At 61.1% G+C, this 16690-nt stretch overlaps 1 protein-coding gene across 1 annotated transcript in view; it reads right to left on the reverse strand.

Moving 5' to 3' along the window:
• LOC120396362 (maestro heat-like repeat-containing protein family member 1) overlaps window positions 1-16690 on the reverse strand; it is a 393738-nt gene that overhangs the window by 25260 nt on the left and 351788 nt on the right. The window lies entirely within an intron of this gene.

Consider the following 16690-nt stretch of genomic DNA (forward strand, 5'->3'; position numbering starts at 1 on the left):
GCTGTGGTCCATGTTCTGGTGGGAGGACCCCGCCCGGAAGTCAACTGCGCTGCCCCAGGGAGGCGACGGAGGGCTCTCTTGATGGCCAGGAGGAGCGAAGTGGTGGCGGGCGGGCATCGGTGCGGAGTAAAGGGCCCCCGCGGTGCCGGCGGACGGTGCCGGTCGTCGCGGTGCCGGGAGCTCGACCGGCGGCGCCGGGAGCTCGACCGTCGGCCCCGGGAGCTCGACCGGCGGCCCCGGGAGCTCGACCGGCGGCGTCGGGATCGTGAGCAGCGGTGCGGGAGCTCGACCGGCGGTGCGGGATGCAGATCTGGACCGCGTGTGGCGGCGCCTGGAGCGACTCTGCGAGTCTCGGCGCCTGTCGTGGTGCCTGGAGCGGACCTGTTACGGTGCCGGCGACTTCGGCGATCGGGACTTGGGCGTCGCGGGAGTGCGACGGTACGCGACTGGGAGCGGTACGGGACTGCGACGGCGAGAGGCGAACGTCGTGGCGTGGATCGTCGTGCCGGTGCTGTGGAGCGGTGCCGTGGCGAAGCGGGACGCGACCTGGCGGCGGTGCTGCGATCGGCTCGGGCGCCCGGGGGCGAAGTCGCATTGGAAGTGGCTTCCCAATGGACTTGAGAGTCCGCACGGTAGCACCGGCCGCTGGCGCTTGCATCAGCGGTAAGCTCGATTAAATGTCTTGCCGTCGCGAATGCTTCGGGCGTGGACGGCAGCCTCAGCTCCTCGTCGGTGGGCACCGGGGAGCTGTGCGGTGTCGGACTCGACGGGCCTTGCGGCGCCGGAGTCGACGACACGGTGCACGTTTTGTGCACAGCCTCAGCCTGCACCGTTACGGTCGGAGGCGGCTGGGCTAACGGTCTCTTTGCTTGTCCGAGACCGTCTTCGCACTTTGCGCTTCTTTCCGGGAGACGGAGCGGTGCGGGTCTTGATGCCGGGTGCCGAGCTGCCTCCTCGGCACCGGGGCGGCTGGGGGCGGTCGGCGCGCCGCTAGTCAAGGCAGTCTTTGGCGCCGCCGGTGCTGGTGCCGGAGGTTGGAGGGCCGACTCCATGAGGAGTTGCTTCAATCGCGAGTCCCGCTCCTTCCTCGTGCGAGGCTTAAAAGCGACGCAAATGGGGCACTTGTCCGACCGGTGAGCCTCTCCGAGACAGCGGAGGCAGGCGTCGTGCGGGTCACTGACCGGCATAGACCGCTGGCAAGCCGCGCAGGGCTTGAAACCCGCCGGTCCGGGCATAAGCCCGCACCGGGGCGGAAGAAGAGGGCTAACCCCTCTAACTCCCTAATGAAATATGCCACTAACTATAGAACTATTAAGAAACTTTAACAACTATGATAACTATATACAGTAACTAAGGGAGAACGCTAAGCTGTGGAGGACAGGAGAGCACTCCACTGTTCCTACTAGCCGTCACGGGCGGAAAGAAGGAACTGAGGAGCGGACGGGCCGGCTGGGGTATATATACGCCGCCATGGCGGCGCCACTCCAGGGGGCGCCAGCCGGCCCGCCGGAGTTGCTAGGCTAAAAATGTTCCGAAGAGCCGTGCACGCGCGGCGCGCACACCTACATGGAATGGATAGGAGCAATCACTCGAAGAAGAAGCAGGCCACCTCCGTCCCCCACTCCTCAGCTCGCCGATCACGGCACGCACTTGGGGCATGACGCGGTTCCCGCAGACACGGTGCCGGCACCGGAGGAGGTGCTACCGGGTCCGTCCTCATCCTCCTCCCCCGATGAGGCGGTGGCAGGGGCGGCACCGTCGGAGCCCCCGCCGATCGACCTCAAGACTCACCAGGACCTTCTTAGAAGGGTAGCTAAGGCCATCAACTTACCCGTGGAAGAAGTCCAGGAGGTCGAGGACCCCATCACGGACGTGGTGGGGGAGGACGCACCCGTCAGGGTAGCGCTCCCCTTCATCCGAACAATACAGAAAAACAATGCCGCTATCTGGCAGTCCCCCTCCTCCGTTCCGCCGACAGCGCGCGGAGTCGAGAGAAAGTACTCGGTCCCCCCGAGGGGCTACGAATACCTGTATGTTCACCCGGCTCCGGACTCTCTAGTTGTCCAATCTGTCAATGACCGGGAGCGACACGGCCAGCCCGCTGCAGCGCCAAAAGCGAAGGAGTCCAAGCGCATGGACCTGTTAGGCCGAAAAATTTACTCAGCGGGCGGCCTCCAACTTCGTATCGCCAACCAAATGGCTTTGCTCTCCAGATATACATTCAACATCTTGGGCTGCCTAGCCAAATTCGCAGAGCTTACCCCGCAGGATTCCCGCCGGGAGTTCTCGGCACTGCTGGAGGAAGGAAAGCTGGCTTCCCGCACCTTAATTAAGGCAGCGGTAGACGCAGCGGACTCGGGGGCCAGGACCATAGCGTCAGGGGTCACCATGAGACGCATTGCATGGCTCCAGTCCTCTACTCTGCCGCCGGAGGTCCAGTACACGCTCCAGGACCTTCCTTTTGAGACGCAGGGTCTATTTTCAGAAAAGACTGATACCCGCATTCAAACCCTGAAAGACGGCAGAGTGGCGATCCGCACATTAGGGATGCATACGCCGGCCACCCAAAGGCGTCCTTTCCGACAGCAACCTTATCGCCCCTTCCAATACAACAGGCCTCGCCCGCCTAACAATCGGCGCTCGGCCCCCTTCCGCCGCAGACCATCGGGCGGACGGCGGAACCAAAGCCAGGGATCGTCCAAGGCCCCTCAGGGCCCAAAGTCGGCCTTTTGACGGGACGCCCGAGGGCCGCTCACCTCTCTCCGATCAGGATCCACCCCTTCTGTTTTCCGATCGCCTTTCCCGCTTCCTTCCGGCGTGGTCATCTGTAACTTCAGACAGCTGGGTCCTCAGCACGGTCCAGTACGGCTACCGCCTACAGTTCATTTCGCCCCCTCCCTCCCACCCACCCTCCCTGTCCCTCCTCAGGGACCCCTCTCACGAGCAAGTCCTCTTGCAGGAGGTCCAGTCTCTGTTGAGCGTGGGTGCCATCGAGGAGGTGCCTCCCAGCAGACGAGGCAGGGGATTCTATTCCAGATACTTCCTCATCCCCAAGGCGAAAGGAGGCCTTCGTCCCATCTTAGACCTCCGCGAGCTCAACAGATACCTGTGCAAGCTCAAGTTTCGGATGGTGACCTTGGGGTCCATTATCCCTTCCCTGGATCCTGGAGACTGGTTTGCTGCCCTCGACATGAGGGATGCCTACTTTCATGTGGCAATCTACCCCCCCCACAGACGCTTCCTGCGCTTCCTGGTCAACGGAGCGCATTACCAGTTCGCAGTGCTCCTTCGGCCTCTCCACGCGCCGAGGTATTCACCAAGTGCATGGCGGTCGTCGCCGCAGCCCTCCGCCGTCGCCGCATCCACGTCTACCCATATCTCGACGACTGGCTGATTCGGGGCCGCTCCCAAGCACTGGTGGCGAATCAAGTAACCGAGATTCTACATCTGTTCCGGTCTCTCGGCCTCCTTGTCAACACCGAGAAGTCCTCCTAGTTCCAGCACAAAGAGTGGAGTTCATAGGAGCGGTCCTAGACTCCAATCTGGCCAGAGCGTGCCTACCTCGCACTCGGCACGAGACGTTGGCCTCCCTCATTCGGGCACTGCAGGCTTTTCCGACAACAACGGTGCGATCCTGCCTCCGCCTCCTCGGTCACATGGCAGCGTCCACATTCGTGACTGCGCACGCCAGACTCCGACTTCGCCCGTTCCAAATGTGGCTGGCGTCGGTGTACCGCCCTCATCGCGACCCCCTAGACATGGTAGTGACGGTGGTAGAACCCGCTCTCCAGAGTCTCACTTGGTGGCTGGACTCAGAAACGGTCTGCGAGGGAGTTCCGTTCCGCCCGCCTCGCCCATCAATCACCCTGACGACGGACGCCTCGGCGCTCGGCTGGGGGGCTCACGTAGGAGACCAACACACCCAGGGTCTCTGGTCACCCCAGGAGCTCTCCCTCCATATCAACGTCCGAGAGCTGAGAGCAATCCGCTTAGCTTGTCTCGCCTTTCGGGCTCACCTGCAGAACCGCTGTGTAGCGGTCTACACGGACAACACCACAGCCATGTTTTATGTCAACAGGCAGGGCGGAGCGCGGTCCTCTCCTCTTTGCAACGAGGCGTTGCTCCTCTGGGATTTCTGTAGCCCATTCGATTCGCCTCGAAGCGTTTTTTCTGCCGGGAGCGCAGAACACGTTGGCCGACCGCCTCAGCAGGTCCTTCGCCTCTCACGAGTGGTCCCTTCGCCCAGATGTGGCTTATTCCATCTTCCAGAGGTGGGGCTTTCCCCAGATAGACCTCTTTGCTTCCCGGACCAACCGCAAATGCCACAGGTTCTGCTCCTTCCAAGGCCAAGCTCCAGGATCCCTCTCAGATGCGTTTCTCCGGTCATGGACGGAGCCTCTTCTCTACGCGTTTCCTCCGTTTCCGCTCGTCCACCGAGTGTTGCTCAAGATCCGGAGAGACAGAGCCCGCATCATACTCGTCGCTCCGGCCTGGCCGAGACAGCACTGGTATACCCTGCTGCTCGAGTTGTCGGCTCGGGAACCCATTCCCCTCCCGCTGTGGCCGGACCTCATAACCCAGGACCTCGGCAGGCTTCGTCACCCGAACCTGCAATCGCTGCATCTCACAGCTTGGTTCCTGAGTGGTTGACCGACGCAGAGAGACATTGCTCCGCAGCGGTGCAGCAAGTGCTGCTCGAAAGCAGAAAACCTTCAACGCGAACTACTTACCTCGCCAAGTGGAAGCGCTTTGCTCTCTGGTGCGACCAGGGAGATATCAACCCTTTCTCGGCCCCCATTCAGACTGTCCTCGACTACCTTTGGTACCTCAAAGGTCAAGGTCTTGCCATCTCGTCCCTCAGAGTGCACCTCGCAGCGCTGTCAGCATTTCGACCAGCTATAGGAGGTCGCTCGATCTTCTCCAACCCGATGGTGTCACGATTCCTTAAGGGGTTAGACCGTCTATACCCGCAGGTGCGGCCTCCTGCTCCGACATGGGATCTTAACCTGGTCCTCGCCCAGCTCATGGGCCCACCCTTCGAGCCCCTTGCTACCTGCTCTCTCCTCCATCTTACCTGTAAGACGGCCTTCCTCGTGGCGATCACGTCCGCCAGACGGGTCTCAGAGCTCCGCGCCCTGACGGCGGGCCCCCCATATACCGTTTTTCACAAGGACAAGGTGCAGCTTCGCCCACACCCGGCCTTCCTCCCCAAGGTGGTTTCGCCCTTCCATCTCAACCAGGAGATCTTCCTCCCGGTCTTCTTCCCAAAGCCGCATGCCTCACCTCGGGAACAGCAGCTACATACCCTCGACGTCCGCCGAGCGCTCGCGTTCTACATCGACCGCACGAAGCCCTTTCGGCGTTCGTCCCAGCTCTTTGTGGCGATAGCTGACCGCATGAAAGGCGAGCCAGTCTCCTCACAGCGGATTTCCTCCTGGGTGACGTCCTGCATCAGAACGTGTTACGAGCTTGCTCGCGTTCCCCCGTGCCGACTCACTGCCCACTCCACGAGGGCACATGCCTCATCGGCCGCTTTCCTGGCTCATGTCCCCATCCAGGACATCTGTAGAGCGGCCACCTGGTCTTCAGTCCATACCTTCGCTTCCCACTACGCGTTGGTGCAGCAGTCTAGAGACGACGCAGCCTTCGGCTCTGCGGTATTACACTCCGCCACGTCTCATTCCGACCCCACCGCCTAGGTAAGGCTTGGGAATCACCTACATGGAATGGATAGGAGCAATCACTCGAAGAAGAAAAGACGGTTACTCACCTGTAGTAACTGGTGTTCTTCGAGATGTGTTGCTCCTATCCATTCCAAACCCGCCCTCCTTCCCCACTGTCGGAATAGCCGGCAAGAAGGAACTGAGGAGCGGACGGGCCGGCTGGGTTATATATACGCCGCCATGGCGGCGCCACTCCAGGGGGCGCCAGCCGGCCCGCCGGAGTTGCTAGGCTAAAAATGTTCCGAAGAGCCGTGCACGCGCGGCGCGCACACCTACATGGAATGGATAGGAGCAACACATCTCGAAGAACACCAGTTACTACAGGTGAGTAACCGTCTTTTCCTGCTGTCACCACTGCCCCCACCTTTCTGTGTCGTTTTCCTTCCTTCCTATTTCTCCTCTTTCCTCTCCCTCTCCTTTTGCCTTCTGTTTAGTAAGAGTCTGCCTGAGCTGGCCAATACTGCCTATTTAGCAACACTGTGATCCTGTGACTACAGAGGCAGCAAAAAGCAATGTTCTAAGCAGCCCAATGCTGGTATAAGTTTGCCAGGTCTCAGAGTGGCTGATCAGACTGTGTGCTGTGCTGTTAGTTCAACAGCAATAAGGCTGCAAGTGAAAGTCAACACTAGAAACTGAAGCTGCTTTTTCAGTCTTCCCCCTTTTGTGTGTTATTGGCTTGTTCTGTCTTTTCAGAAACAGTATCCGTCTGCAACAACAGATCCAGCCCATCTCAACTAACTCCTTCTCTTTCCCAAAAACAAAGAAACAAACAAAAGCAAACAAAACCCCCAAAATAACAAAGGGAAAAACAAAGGACAGTTATTACCATCTTTAATACCATCAAAGAGACCTTCAGACAGGGCTTTTCCCTTCTAAAAACTCTCTATAGCAAAAGAATATTGTTCAAACAAAAGCCTCCCTCAAGATGCTACATTTCAAAAGTGTGAACTGTTTCGTTCTTGTTCTGTGTCTTTAATAAAAGGTTACAGAGATTTTTAACGGGGTCTTGGCTGTGGGACTGAGCAGACCAATGTGTGTGTGTTCCAAAATCCCAGGCCTTCTTTCACTGTTTAGTGCTGTACAGTGGCAGGAGTCATGTTAACACCTTTCAATCTGTAGGCCAATATATTCCATTAAACCGAATACAAAAACCTTCCAGGCTACCGCTGCCTCTCTCCCCACAGCTCATACTAGCCCTTGGAAGAGCTGCATTGTCCAGCTGACCCACCCTCCCCTCTTAGTGCCGGCCCCACAGCCACCCTCCTCTCCATCAACCCCACGATCTCAACCTTGGAGTCAGCTACAACTCTGCCCCTCCTTCTCCCCTTCCCCCCACCCCAAATCCAGGGTGCTGCCCAATCTCGCCAACCATAGAATCAGAATATCAGGGTTCGAACGGACCTCAGGAGGTCATCTAGTCCAACCCCCTTCTCAAAGCAGGACCAATCCCCAACTAAATCATCCCAGCCAGGGCTTTGTAAAGCCTGACCTTAAAAACCTCTAAGGAAGGAGATTCCACCACCTCCCTAGGTAATCCATTCCAGTGCTTCAGTACCCTCCTAGTGAAAAAGTTTTTCCTAATATCCAACCTAAACCTCCCCCATTGCAACTTGAGACCATTAATCCTTGTTCTGTCATCTGCTACCACTGAGAACAGTCTAGCTCCATCCTCTTTGGAACCCCCTTTTAGGTAGTTGAAAGCAGCTATCAAATCCCCCCTCATTCTTCTCTTCTGCAGACTAAACAATCCCAGTTCCCTCAGCCTCTCCTCATAGGTCATGTGCTCCAGCCCCCTAATCATTCTTTTTGCCCTCCACTGGACTCCCTCCAACCTTTCCACATCTCTTTTGTAGTGTGGGGCCCAAACTGGACACAGTGTTCCAGATGAGGCCTCACCAATGTCGAATAGAGGGGAACGATCATGTCCCTTGATCTGCTGGCAATGCCCCTACTTCTACAAATGTCGTTAGCCTTCTTGGCAACAAGGGCACTGTGACAGACCCAGACCAGTAGGGTACAGGAGTCTGGTCCTATTAGTATCCAGGAAGTGGGCGGGCGAAGCCCGCCCACTACTAAAGGACCTCCCCCCAGCCTAAGGAGAGGATCCACAGGTCCGGGACACTAACTAAGTACGTGGGACAACTAATGAAAAAAACAGGAGCGGGAGTGAGGTCACAGGGCTAAACGAAGGGAACCAGATGGGGACACCGAGCAGAGAACCCCGGACAACGCCCACTGCTCCTCGAAGGCGTCAAGGGAGCCAGTGGACGCCGCCCAGAGGAACTCCGCCCGGATGCGTGAACGGACGGAGGAGCGGAAATAGGCCCCACAGTCGCAGGAAATCCCATTGGCCAACCTCCTCTCCCTGGTTTTATAGATGGCCAGTTTGGCCAGGACTAAGAGGAGGTTGACAAGGAGATCCCGACTTCGTGGGGCCACGGATAGGGAGTGCATAGACAAACAGGTGAGGGGAAAAGTGCAACCAAAAACGCAATAGGAGATCCAAGAGGAGCCGGAACAGGGGCTGCAACCTGGCGCACTCTAAATAAACATGTGCCAGGGTCTCCTTCACGCCGCAAAAGGGGCAGGTGTTGGGGACAGGGGTAAACCGCGCCAAGTACACGCCCGTGCTCACGGCCCCGTGAAGGAGCCACCAACTGACATCCCCGGCGGGCCTCGGGACTAGGGCAGAATACAGGCTGGCCCACCGGGGCTCCTCACCCTCGAAAGGTGGCAGGAGGTCCCGCCATTTCGTATCGGGGCGGGACGCGAGGGTGAGGTAGTGAAGCGTGTGGAGCACGAGCGTGTACTGATGTTTCCTTTGCGCGGTCTGGAACTAAACCGGCTGCAGATCGGGCAGCCGGCTTGCAGTGAAAGGGCGAGGGGGGTGAGTGGGGCCATGGGGCAGGGGCCCGATAAAAAGATCCACAGGGCCCGGGGTGGAAGGTGGGCGGGGCGTGCCCTCTCGCAGGACCCGGTCGAGGTAAACCCAAGCAGCGGGCAGTAAAGCGGCCTTCACCTCCTGAAGTACGCGCCGGGGGGTACGAAGCCTGGAGTGCCCCATGCGCTGAGCGAGCGTCAGGGGATCCAGCCAGTCTCCCCGGTCGTAGTCCAGGAGGTCTCCGACCCTGGTGACTCCTGCCAAGACCAGCCTCTGGCGCACCGCGGGGGACTCCGCCACCTGCACACGGAGCTGGGGGTTGTGTAGCAGGGGCTCCGCGAGGAGATCGACCCCCACGGTGGCCGCCACGGACCTGGTCGTTGACAAGAGCTTCCAGGTCCGGAGGAGGTCTTGGTAGAAGACCGGCAGCCCAGAGAGGTCTCGCGGAAGACCTCTCGGATGGAGAAAAAAGAGCTGCCGGTCGTATCGGAGCCCTCGGAAGCGGCGGAGGAAGGTGTGTGCCAATACGCTCCACGCCGGACTACCCACACTGTATAGGAGCCTCTGCAGGGCCTGGAGGCGGAAGACGTGAACCTGAGTGCGCAGGCACTTCAGGCCCTGCCCCCCCTCCTCCAGGGGCAGGTGGAGGACCCCTGCAGAGACCCAGTGCGTTCCTGGCCAGAAGAACTCCAGAACCGCCGTCCGGAGGTTGGCCAGGTAATCCGGGGCCGGGACCAGGGTGTTGAGCCGGTACCAGAGCATGGACAGGACTAATTGATTCAGCACCAGCGCCCTCCCCCGAAGAGAGGCACCGAGTAGTCCTGTCCATTTCCGGGCCGCTCCCTCACCCCGCCCTCTAAACCATGCCAGTTCTCCGGCGGAGACGGATGCGTGGCAGAAAGGTAAACGCCGAGATAGAGCAGCGGACCCGCTCCACCGGATGGCCTGAAGCGCGGGTGGGAGCTCGCCTGCCACCCGTCCCCTACCACCAGGCCAGAGCACTTGACCCAGTTGACCCGGGCGGAGGAGGCCACCGAATAAATGGCCTGGCAAGCCTCCACCCGCGCCAAGTCGCCCGGGTCCTGGACCACGAGGAGCACATCGTCGGCGTACGCCGACAGGACCAGCCGCAGCTCCGGCTCCCGGAGCACCAACCCCGTCAACCTCCGACGGAGGAGACAGAGGAAGGGCTCGATCGCCAGAGCGTACAGCTGACCGAGAGGACACCCCTGCCGTACTCCTCGCCCGAAGCTGACCGGCTCGGTCAGGGTCCAGTTGAGCCTGACCAGACACTCCGCGGAAGCGTACAGCACCTGGAGAAAACCCACAAACTGGGGTCCGAAGCCTAACGCTTGCAGAGTGCCCAGGAGATACCCGTGATCCACCCTGTCGAACGCCTTCTCCTGATCCAGGGACAGGAGGGCGAACGACAGACCATCCCTACACCCTAATTCCAAAAGGTCCCGGACCAGATACAAGTTATCAAAGATCGTGCGGCCCGGGACGGTGTAGGTCTGGTCTGGGTGGACCACGTCCGCCAGCACGGACCCTAGCCGAATCGAAATGGCCTTCGCAACGATTTTATAGTCCGTGCTGAGGAGCGAGATGGGACGCCAATTCCGTAAATCGCGGAGGTCCCCCCTCTTCGGCAATAAGGCGAGCATGGCTCGCCTGCACGAAGAGGAGGACCCCGCTCCGCAAAGACTCGGCCCAGACGGTGACTAGGTCTGGGCCGAGGACGTCCCAGAACACGCGGTAGAACTCCACGGTCAGCCCGTCCATGCCCGGAGATTTATTGGTGGGCATGTGACGGAGGGCTTCTGAGAACTCGGCCAGAGTGAGAGGCAGCTCTAGCCGGTCCCGGTCGCCCGCGCTGACCATCGGGAGTCCGTCCCAGAGCACTTTGCAAGCGTTAGGATCGGTCGGATCCGGGGAGAAAAGAGCCGCGTAGAAGGCCCTGGCCCTCCCGCAGATCTCCGCCGGATCCGTGAGGGGGGTGCCGTCCTCCGCCAGGAGGCAGGTGACATGCTTTTTGGCCCCCCTCCTTTTCTCCAGGGCGTAGAAGAAGCGGGAGCCGCGATCCATCTCCCGAAGGAGGCGGATGCGGGATCGAACAAAGGCACCCCGGGCTCGATGATCCTCGAGGGCACGGAGCTCCTCCCGCTTCTCCCGGCACGCTCCGCAGAGGGATGGATCCTCGGGGCTGGCGGCCAGACGCCTCTCCAGCTTCAAAACCTCCCGTTCCAACTGCTGTATCGCCGCATCCCTCCGTCGGCTGGCGCCCCGGGTGTAGTCGCGGCAGAAGAGCCGGGCGCGCACCTTCCCCAGGTCCCACCATCGCCGCGCCGAGGGAAAGGCGCGTCTCTGCCCTCGCCAGGCCAGCCAGAACTCCCGGAAGGACGCCACGAAGCCCACGTCCTCCAGCAAACTATTATTAAAATGCCAGTAGGCTGGCCCCGGCCCTCCGCGCAGAGAGAGGCTGTCACGGTGGCAAGGTGGTGATCAGAAAAGGGGGCCGGCCGAATGCTGGAGGAGTGGGCTCGTGAAAGGTGGAAACGTGACAGATAAATGCGGTCCAGCCGGGAGTGGCGCGACCGATGGGCCTCCACCCGGACGAAGGTGAAAGTCGAGACGTCGTCCGGGTGGTGGTCGCGCCAGACGTCCACCAGGGAGTGGCGTTCGACGATCTCCCGGAGGACGTCCGCTGCGGCCGGGCACTGCTCGGTCCCCGAGCGGTCCCGTTCCTCGAGGGTGGTGTTAAAGTCCCCGCCCAGGACCAGGCACTCACGAGGATCCAGGGAGCCGAGGAAGGCGGACGCCTGCCGAGAAAAACGCAACCTCTCCGGGCCCGATGTCGGGGCATAGACGTTGATGAGATTAACCACAAGCCCCTCCATGCGGACCCGGAGGTGCAGCAGGCGGCCCGGCACAGCCTCGGCAACCCCCAGCACCTCGGGCCGTAGGTCGGGGGAGAACAGGGTCGCCACTCCCGCCGAGCGAACCGAGAGGTGGCTAAAGTAGACCCTGTCCCCCCACTCCAGCCGCCAGCTAGCTTCAGCGGCCGGATCCGTATGGGTCTCCTGCAGGAAAACCACAGAGTACCCCCCGACCCGAAGGAAGGAGAGCACCTGGCTCCCGCGGAGACCCATCCTACAGCCCCGGGCGTTCAAAGTGGCAAAGATGATCGCCGCCATGAGGAGTGCTGGGGATCTCGCTGGCAGACACGCCCACGGCCTCCGCTGGCTGCGCAGCAATCCGTGACCAAACCCGTGGGTGAGGAGAGAGTCACGGAAGAGGCAGACCCGCCGGTAGGTCGCGGCGGCCTGCTTCCCGGTCCCCTTACCCTCCCCTATGAGGGCCTTTGCGGCCCGGAGGATTAGATGGAAATCCCCCCACCGCTGGAGCGCGAGTTGGACTTTGTTACGGGAGCCACGGACGTCCTCAAGGAACGCCCGCAGCTCCTCCCTCAGCGCATGGGGGGGCGGGGTAACGGACCGATGACCGTCCCCCAGCGGGGCCCCCGTCACAGCCCCGTGGCCCACCAAGGCGGGCAGGCAGGGGGCAGACCCTCGACGTGGCGTCCGATGGGCCGACGCCACGCGGCCTGCCCCGCTCCCCAGTTCAACAGGAGGCGGCGGAAGGAGAGCAGCAGCCCCTGATGGGTCAGAGCAGGGAAAAACAACTAAGGCTGCACCCTGGGGAGTATCCCGAGGGGCGGCAATGGCATCACGGGAAGTGGAGGGGACAAGAGTAGGGCAAGGGGTCGGTTGGCCCACACCCAAGAGGGACACCCCCTGGGAATCGGGTCCGGGCAGCGGGGCATCGGCCGTCGCCTCGACGGGCTCGGCGGCCGTCAGCGGGGTGCCACCCGCAGCCGGGATGATGGAGGATCCCAGGGGACCCTCAGAGGCAGGAGCAGAAGCGGCAGTCAGGGGAGGGGAAACCGGGGACAGGGGGACCGAGGTGAGGTCACTCAGATCGAGGCCCGCTAGTAAAGGGTCATCCTCCCCCTGCGTAACCGGGGTCAGACCCAGGGCCTCGATCTCCTCGTAGATGGAGGGGAGATTGCCGTCCGCCACCCCGGGGCCCTCCCCGCCAACACCCGAAGCGACGCCCACCTCAGTCCTCGCGGAGGCTGCGGATGGCAAGCGAGCAAGGGGCTCCCTCGAGGGCTTCCTCAGGAAGGGACCCTGGAGGAGGGGCAGCATCACCGTCCGGTGCTGCCACGTCGCGCCCAGCCGGCACCACAAAACGGGCGTCGTCGGGGGGCAAGGCAGAAGGCTCGTCATCAGAGACCCCCTTCCTGCTCTTCCGGGGGGCCTCCGAATCTGAAAGATGTAATGGGACCGGAGCCTTCCGCTTGCCCCGCTTCCCCTGCACTAAAGACCAGCCCTCCATGGCATCATCCAGGGGCTGGCTAACAGGGGTCAGGTCTGGGGGCAAGGGCAGCGGCTTAGGGACTCGGGGAGGCAACGGAGGGGCAACAGGAACGAGGGAGGAGTCTCCCTGGGGCGGGCCCTCTCCCACGCTCGGCGTTATCGCCGCCGCACCCTCCTCCACAGCAGTGGACTGAGAAGGAGGAGGGGCAGCTTCAGGTGCTGGGCAGCTAGGGGCACTGGCGGTGACGGGGCCGGCGCCATACCGGGGCTCGGGGGTCCCGGACGCTCCTCCGTGCCGGGCCAAGGGGCAGTCCCTCCGGACGTGCCCCATCGCCCGGCAGAGGTAGCACCGGGCCTCCCCCGTTGAATAATGCACCCGGTAGCGGGCTCCCTGGTAGGGAACCACAAAGGACCCCTCGAGCGCCTCTCCGTCACGTGCCGCCGGCGGCAGTTGAAGCTGCACTTGCCGGCGGAACGAGAGGACGTGACGGAGGGCGGGGTCCTTGCAGCCCAACGGGAGAGGGCTGATGACAGAAATAGGGTGCCCCAGGGCAGAAAGGGCGGGCAGCAGGGCGGCATTGGGCAGGAAGGGAGGGACGGAGGTCAGGACCAAGCGGACCCCTAGGTCTTCCAAGGGCTCCAGGGGCACAAACACGCCCCCCACCGCCAGACCCGTCTCTACCGCTTCCTGGGCAGCGGCCTCCGACGCCAGGAAGAAGACCACCTTCCGTACATTTTGGAGGCCGCCACAATGGCCGTGGGCCCCACTACCCTCGCCAACGCCCTCACATAGGTTTCGGCGTGGGGCGGCGGGCACCAGGAGGCAACGGACGCCGTGCTTCCTAGTCAAGGTGGGAAAGGGGCCCGGCCGCTAGAGATGGTAGTGGAGCGGCAGGCGGAGGAGTAGCGGCAGGCGGGGCCGCCGCCACCTGGGCATATGCCCTGGGGGCCGGGGAGGACACCTGCGGAGCTGGTAGAGGAACAGCGGGGAGGGATGCCGCGGCGGTACGGGACCACGGCAGCGGGGTAGTCCCGCCATGGAGGGCCTGGTCTTTATAGCTGGGCCCTTACCCTTCTTCCCACCCGACCTTTCCGACCGGCTGGGGGCTCCTCCGAATCGGAAGGGGCGAAGGGCGTGGCAGCAGCGGACGTCTCCCGATACTCGCCGTTGCGGTGCCCCAGCGGGGCAGTGGCAGGTAAACCGGCAGCGCGGTCGAGGTAGAGGCTCGGGATTGGACACGGGGTTTCGGGAGGAGGCGGTGGGAGCATCGCGAGGTCTCCCCGCGCGTCCCCCGCCATAACGAGCGGGAAGGGGACAAACAGCGAGGAGGGGAGGGAAAGGAGGCGACCACCCCTCCCGCTAGGCTGCAGGCAGGGAGGAGGGTGCCAAAAGGGAAGGCTAAAGAGGCGTGGGAGCAAGCAAGGACCCAGGGGCGGGAGGATGGCAGGCCACCGACCCAGAGGAATTCAGCTCCTCTAGTTGCACTAGGGGACCAGGGGCTAACAACATCGGGGGTGCAGTGAACAAGGGCAAACTCAAATGGGGAAGGGCACAAGCGCATGGGAGGGCATGGGCGCACGAGGAGGGGCCAATCAGGGCTGGGGATCACAGGGCCGGGGAAAATCAAACTAGGAACAGGGCAGTGGGACCACGGGGCTAGCTGCAGGGCTGGGGCAGGACAGTCAGGGCCACAGAGGAAATGGGTGGGGCAGACAAATGTGGCAAAGGAGGGGCCAGGCCAAGGGGTGGGGGTGGGGTGCGCCCACGGGCACTTGTGCAAAAAGTCAATGCAGCTGGCTGCTGCAGCAGGACCAAATGGTGGAGGTGGGCGTGGCAAGCCAGGTGAGCAGCTCAGTTCCAGAGGCAGGAGAATGAGGCAGATGGAAAAACGCCAGAGGGGGTGGAGGGGGCAACGACGGTGGTGGGGCGAAGGGGACACAGATGGACCGGGGCAGGCTCCACGCCACACCCCCAGTGTCCCAACAGACACAGTCCAAGCCCCCACCACAAGAGCACAGTCCGAAAAATACTCAGTCCTTAGGTGCCCCCTCCATGGTGGCCTTCAGAGTCTCTACGAGGTCCTCCAGCAGCAGCAGGCAGCACTCTCCCTCTCCTCGGGGCTCCAGCAGCTCCCCAGCAGCTAACACAGCAGCTCCAGCAGCTCCAGGTGGTGGTCTGGTGGCTAGGCAGGAGGGACCCCGCCCAGAAGATGGTGGTGGTGGCTTCCTCAGCAACAAGGCCTGGAGCTGGGGTCCCTCACTCCCCTCCTCTGGGGAACAGGCCAGCAGCCCCCCCCCCCCCAAGGGGCTGCAGGTGGAGCAACAGCAGCAACTGGGCGGTGGGGGGGAAATCTACTAGCCAGCCAGCAAGCAGACAGCAGAGAAAGGGGGTGGGTGGTGGTGGCTAGCCCATCCAGGGGAGCAGCCGGAGCAGTAGCAGCAGTGAGGGCCCAGCAGGAACAGCAACAGCAGCAGCAGCAGCCCTCTCCCTCCTACCCTCTACAGCAGAGAAGTCAAAGGGAGGTCTTCTGGCCACTGGAGAAAGAGTTTTCTGTTCCCTAAGTGACCAGAGCAGGGGCTGCACTAAAGTAATCAGGAACTTGCTAGAACCAATTAAGACAAGCAGAATAATTAAGACACCTGGAGCCAATTAAGAAACTGCTAGAATCAATTAGGACAGGCTAGCTAATCAGGGCACCTGAGTTTAAAAAGGACCTCACTTCAGTTTGTGGCGTGCATGCGAGGAGCTGGGAGCAAGAGGCATGAGGAGCTGAGAGTGAGAAGACATATTGCTGGAAGACTGGGGAGTACAAGCATTATTAGGCACTAGGAGAAAGGTGCTGTGGTGAGGATAAAGAAGGTGTTGGGAGGAGGCCATGGGGAAGTAGCCCAGGGAGTTGTAGCTGTCACGCAGCTGTACCAGGAGGCACCCTAGACAGCTGTAGTCCACAGGGCCCTGGGCTCGAACCCAGAGTAGAGGGTGGGCCCGGGTTCCCCCCAAACCTCCCAACTCCTGATCACACACAGGAGGAATTGACCTGGACTGTGGCTTCTACCGGAGGGGAAGGTCTCTGGGCTCTTTCACGACCCACATGGTGAATCTGTGAGGTGAGCAAATCCGCCAATAAGCGCAGGACCCACCAAGGTAGAGGAGGAACTTTGTCACAGGCACACTGTTGACTAATATCCAGCTAGAACTACCAAATTCCCCAAAAATGCATCTCTCAGGGCCACCCAAACCACATGCGAATTCAGCAAATCCTTTCAGCCACACACAAAAAGGGAATGTTTTGTTTTGATTTAAAAGTCAAACCAGTCTGTTTGGACCATTCCACAGCAAAATGTTATCACTTTTCATTTCGAAATTGAGGCAACTTTAAAAAAACCCACAAACAACCTGAAACGAAAAACCAAAACAATTTTGTTTCAGGAAAACCGAACCAATTTTTTTTTTTATTTCTCCAACTGGCCCCCCAAATTGAACCCGAGTGCAGCTCCTTGTTGAGTCTTTGCAAACTTCATCCCCACCTAGCTCTCCGGGCTCATTCCCCCGCCACTCTCCCAGCCATTCCCTTTGGGTCCTTCCCTGGCTCTCCCTTGCCAACCCCCTGCCATGCTGCTCCTCAGGCTAACATTGTTCTCCTTTTCTACTGCCCCAAACTTCCCTCTCTTCCTTCAAGTTCCTCCTTAAACAAGATCCTGCTCAG

Source organism: Mauremys reevesii, linkage group 2 (genome assembly GCF_016161935.1).
Source record: "Mauremys reevesii isolate NIE-2019 linkage group 2, ASM1616193v1, whole genome shotgun sequence".
In the NCBI taxonomy this organism is placed as follows: domain Eukaryota; kingdom Metazoa; phylum Chordata; order Testudines; family Geoemydidae; genus Mauremys; species Mauremys reevesii.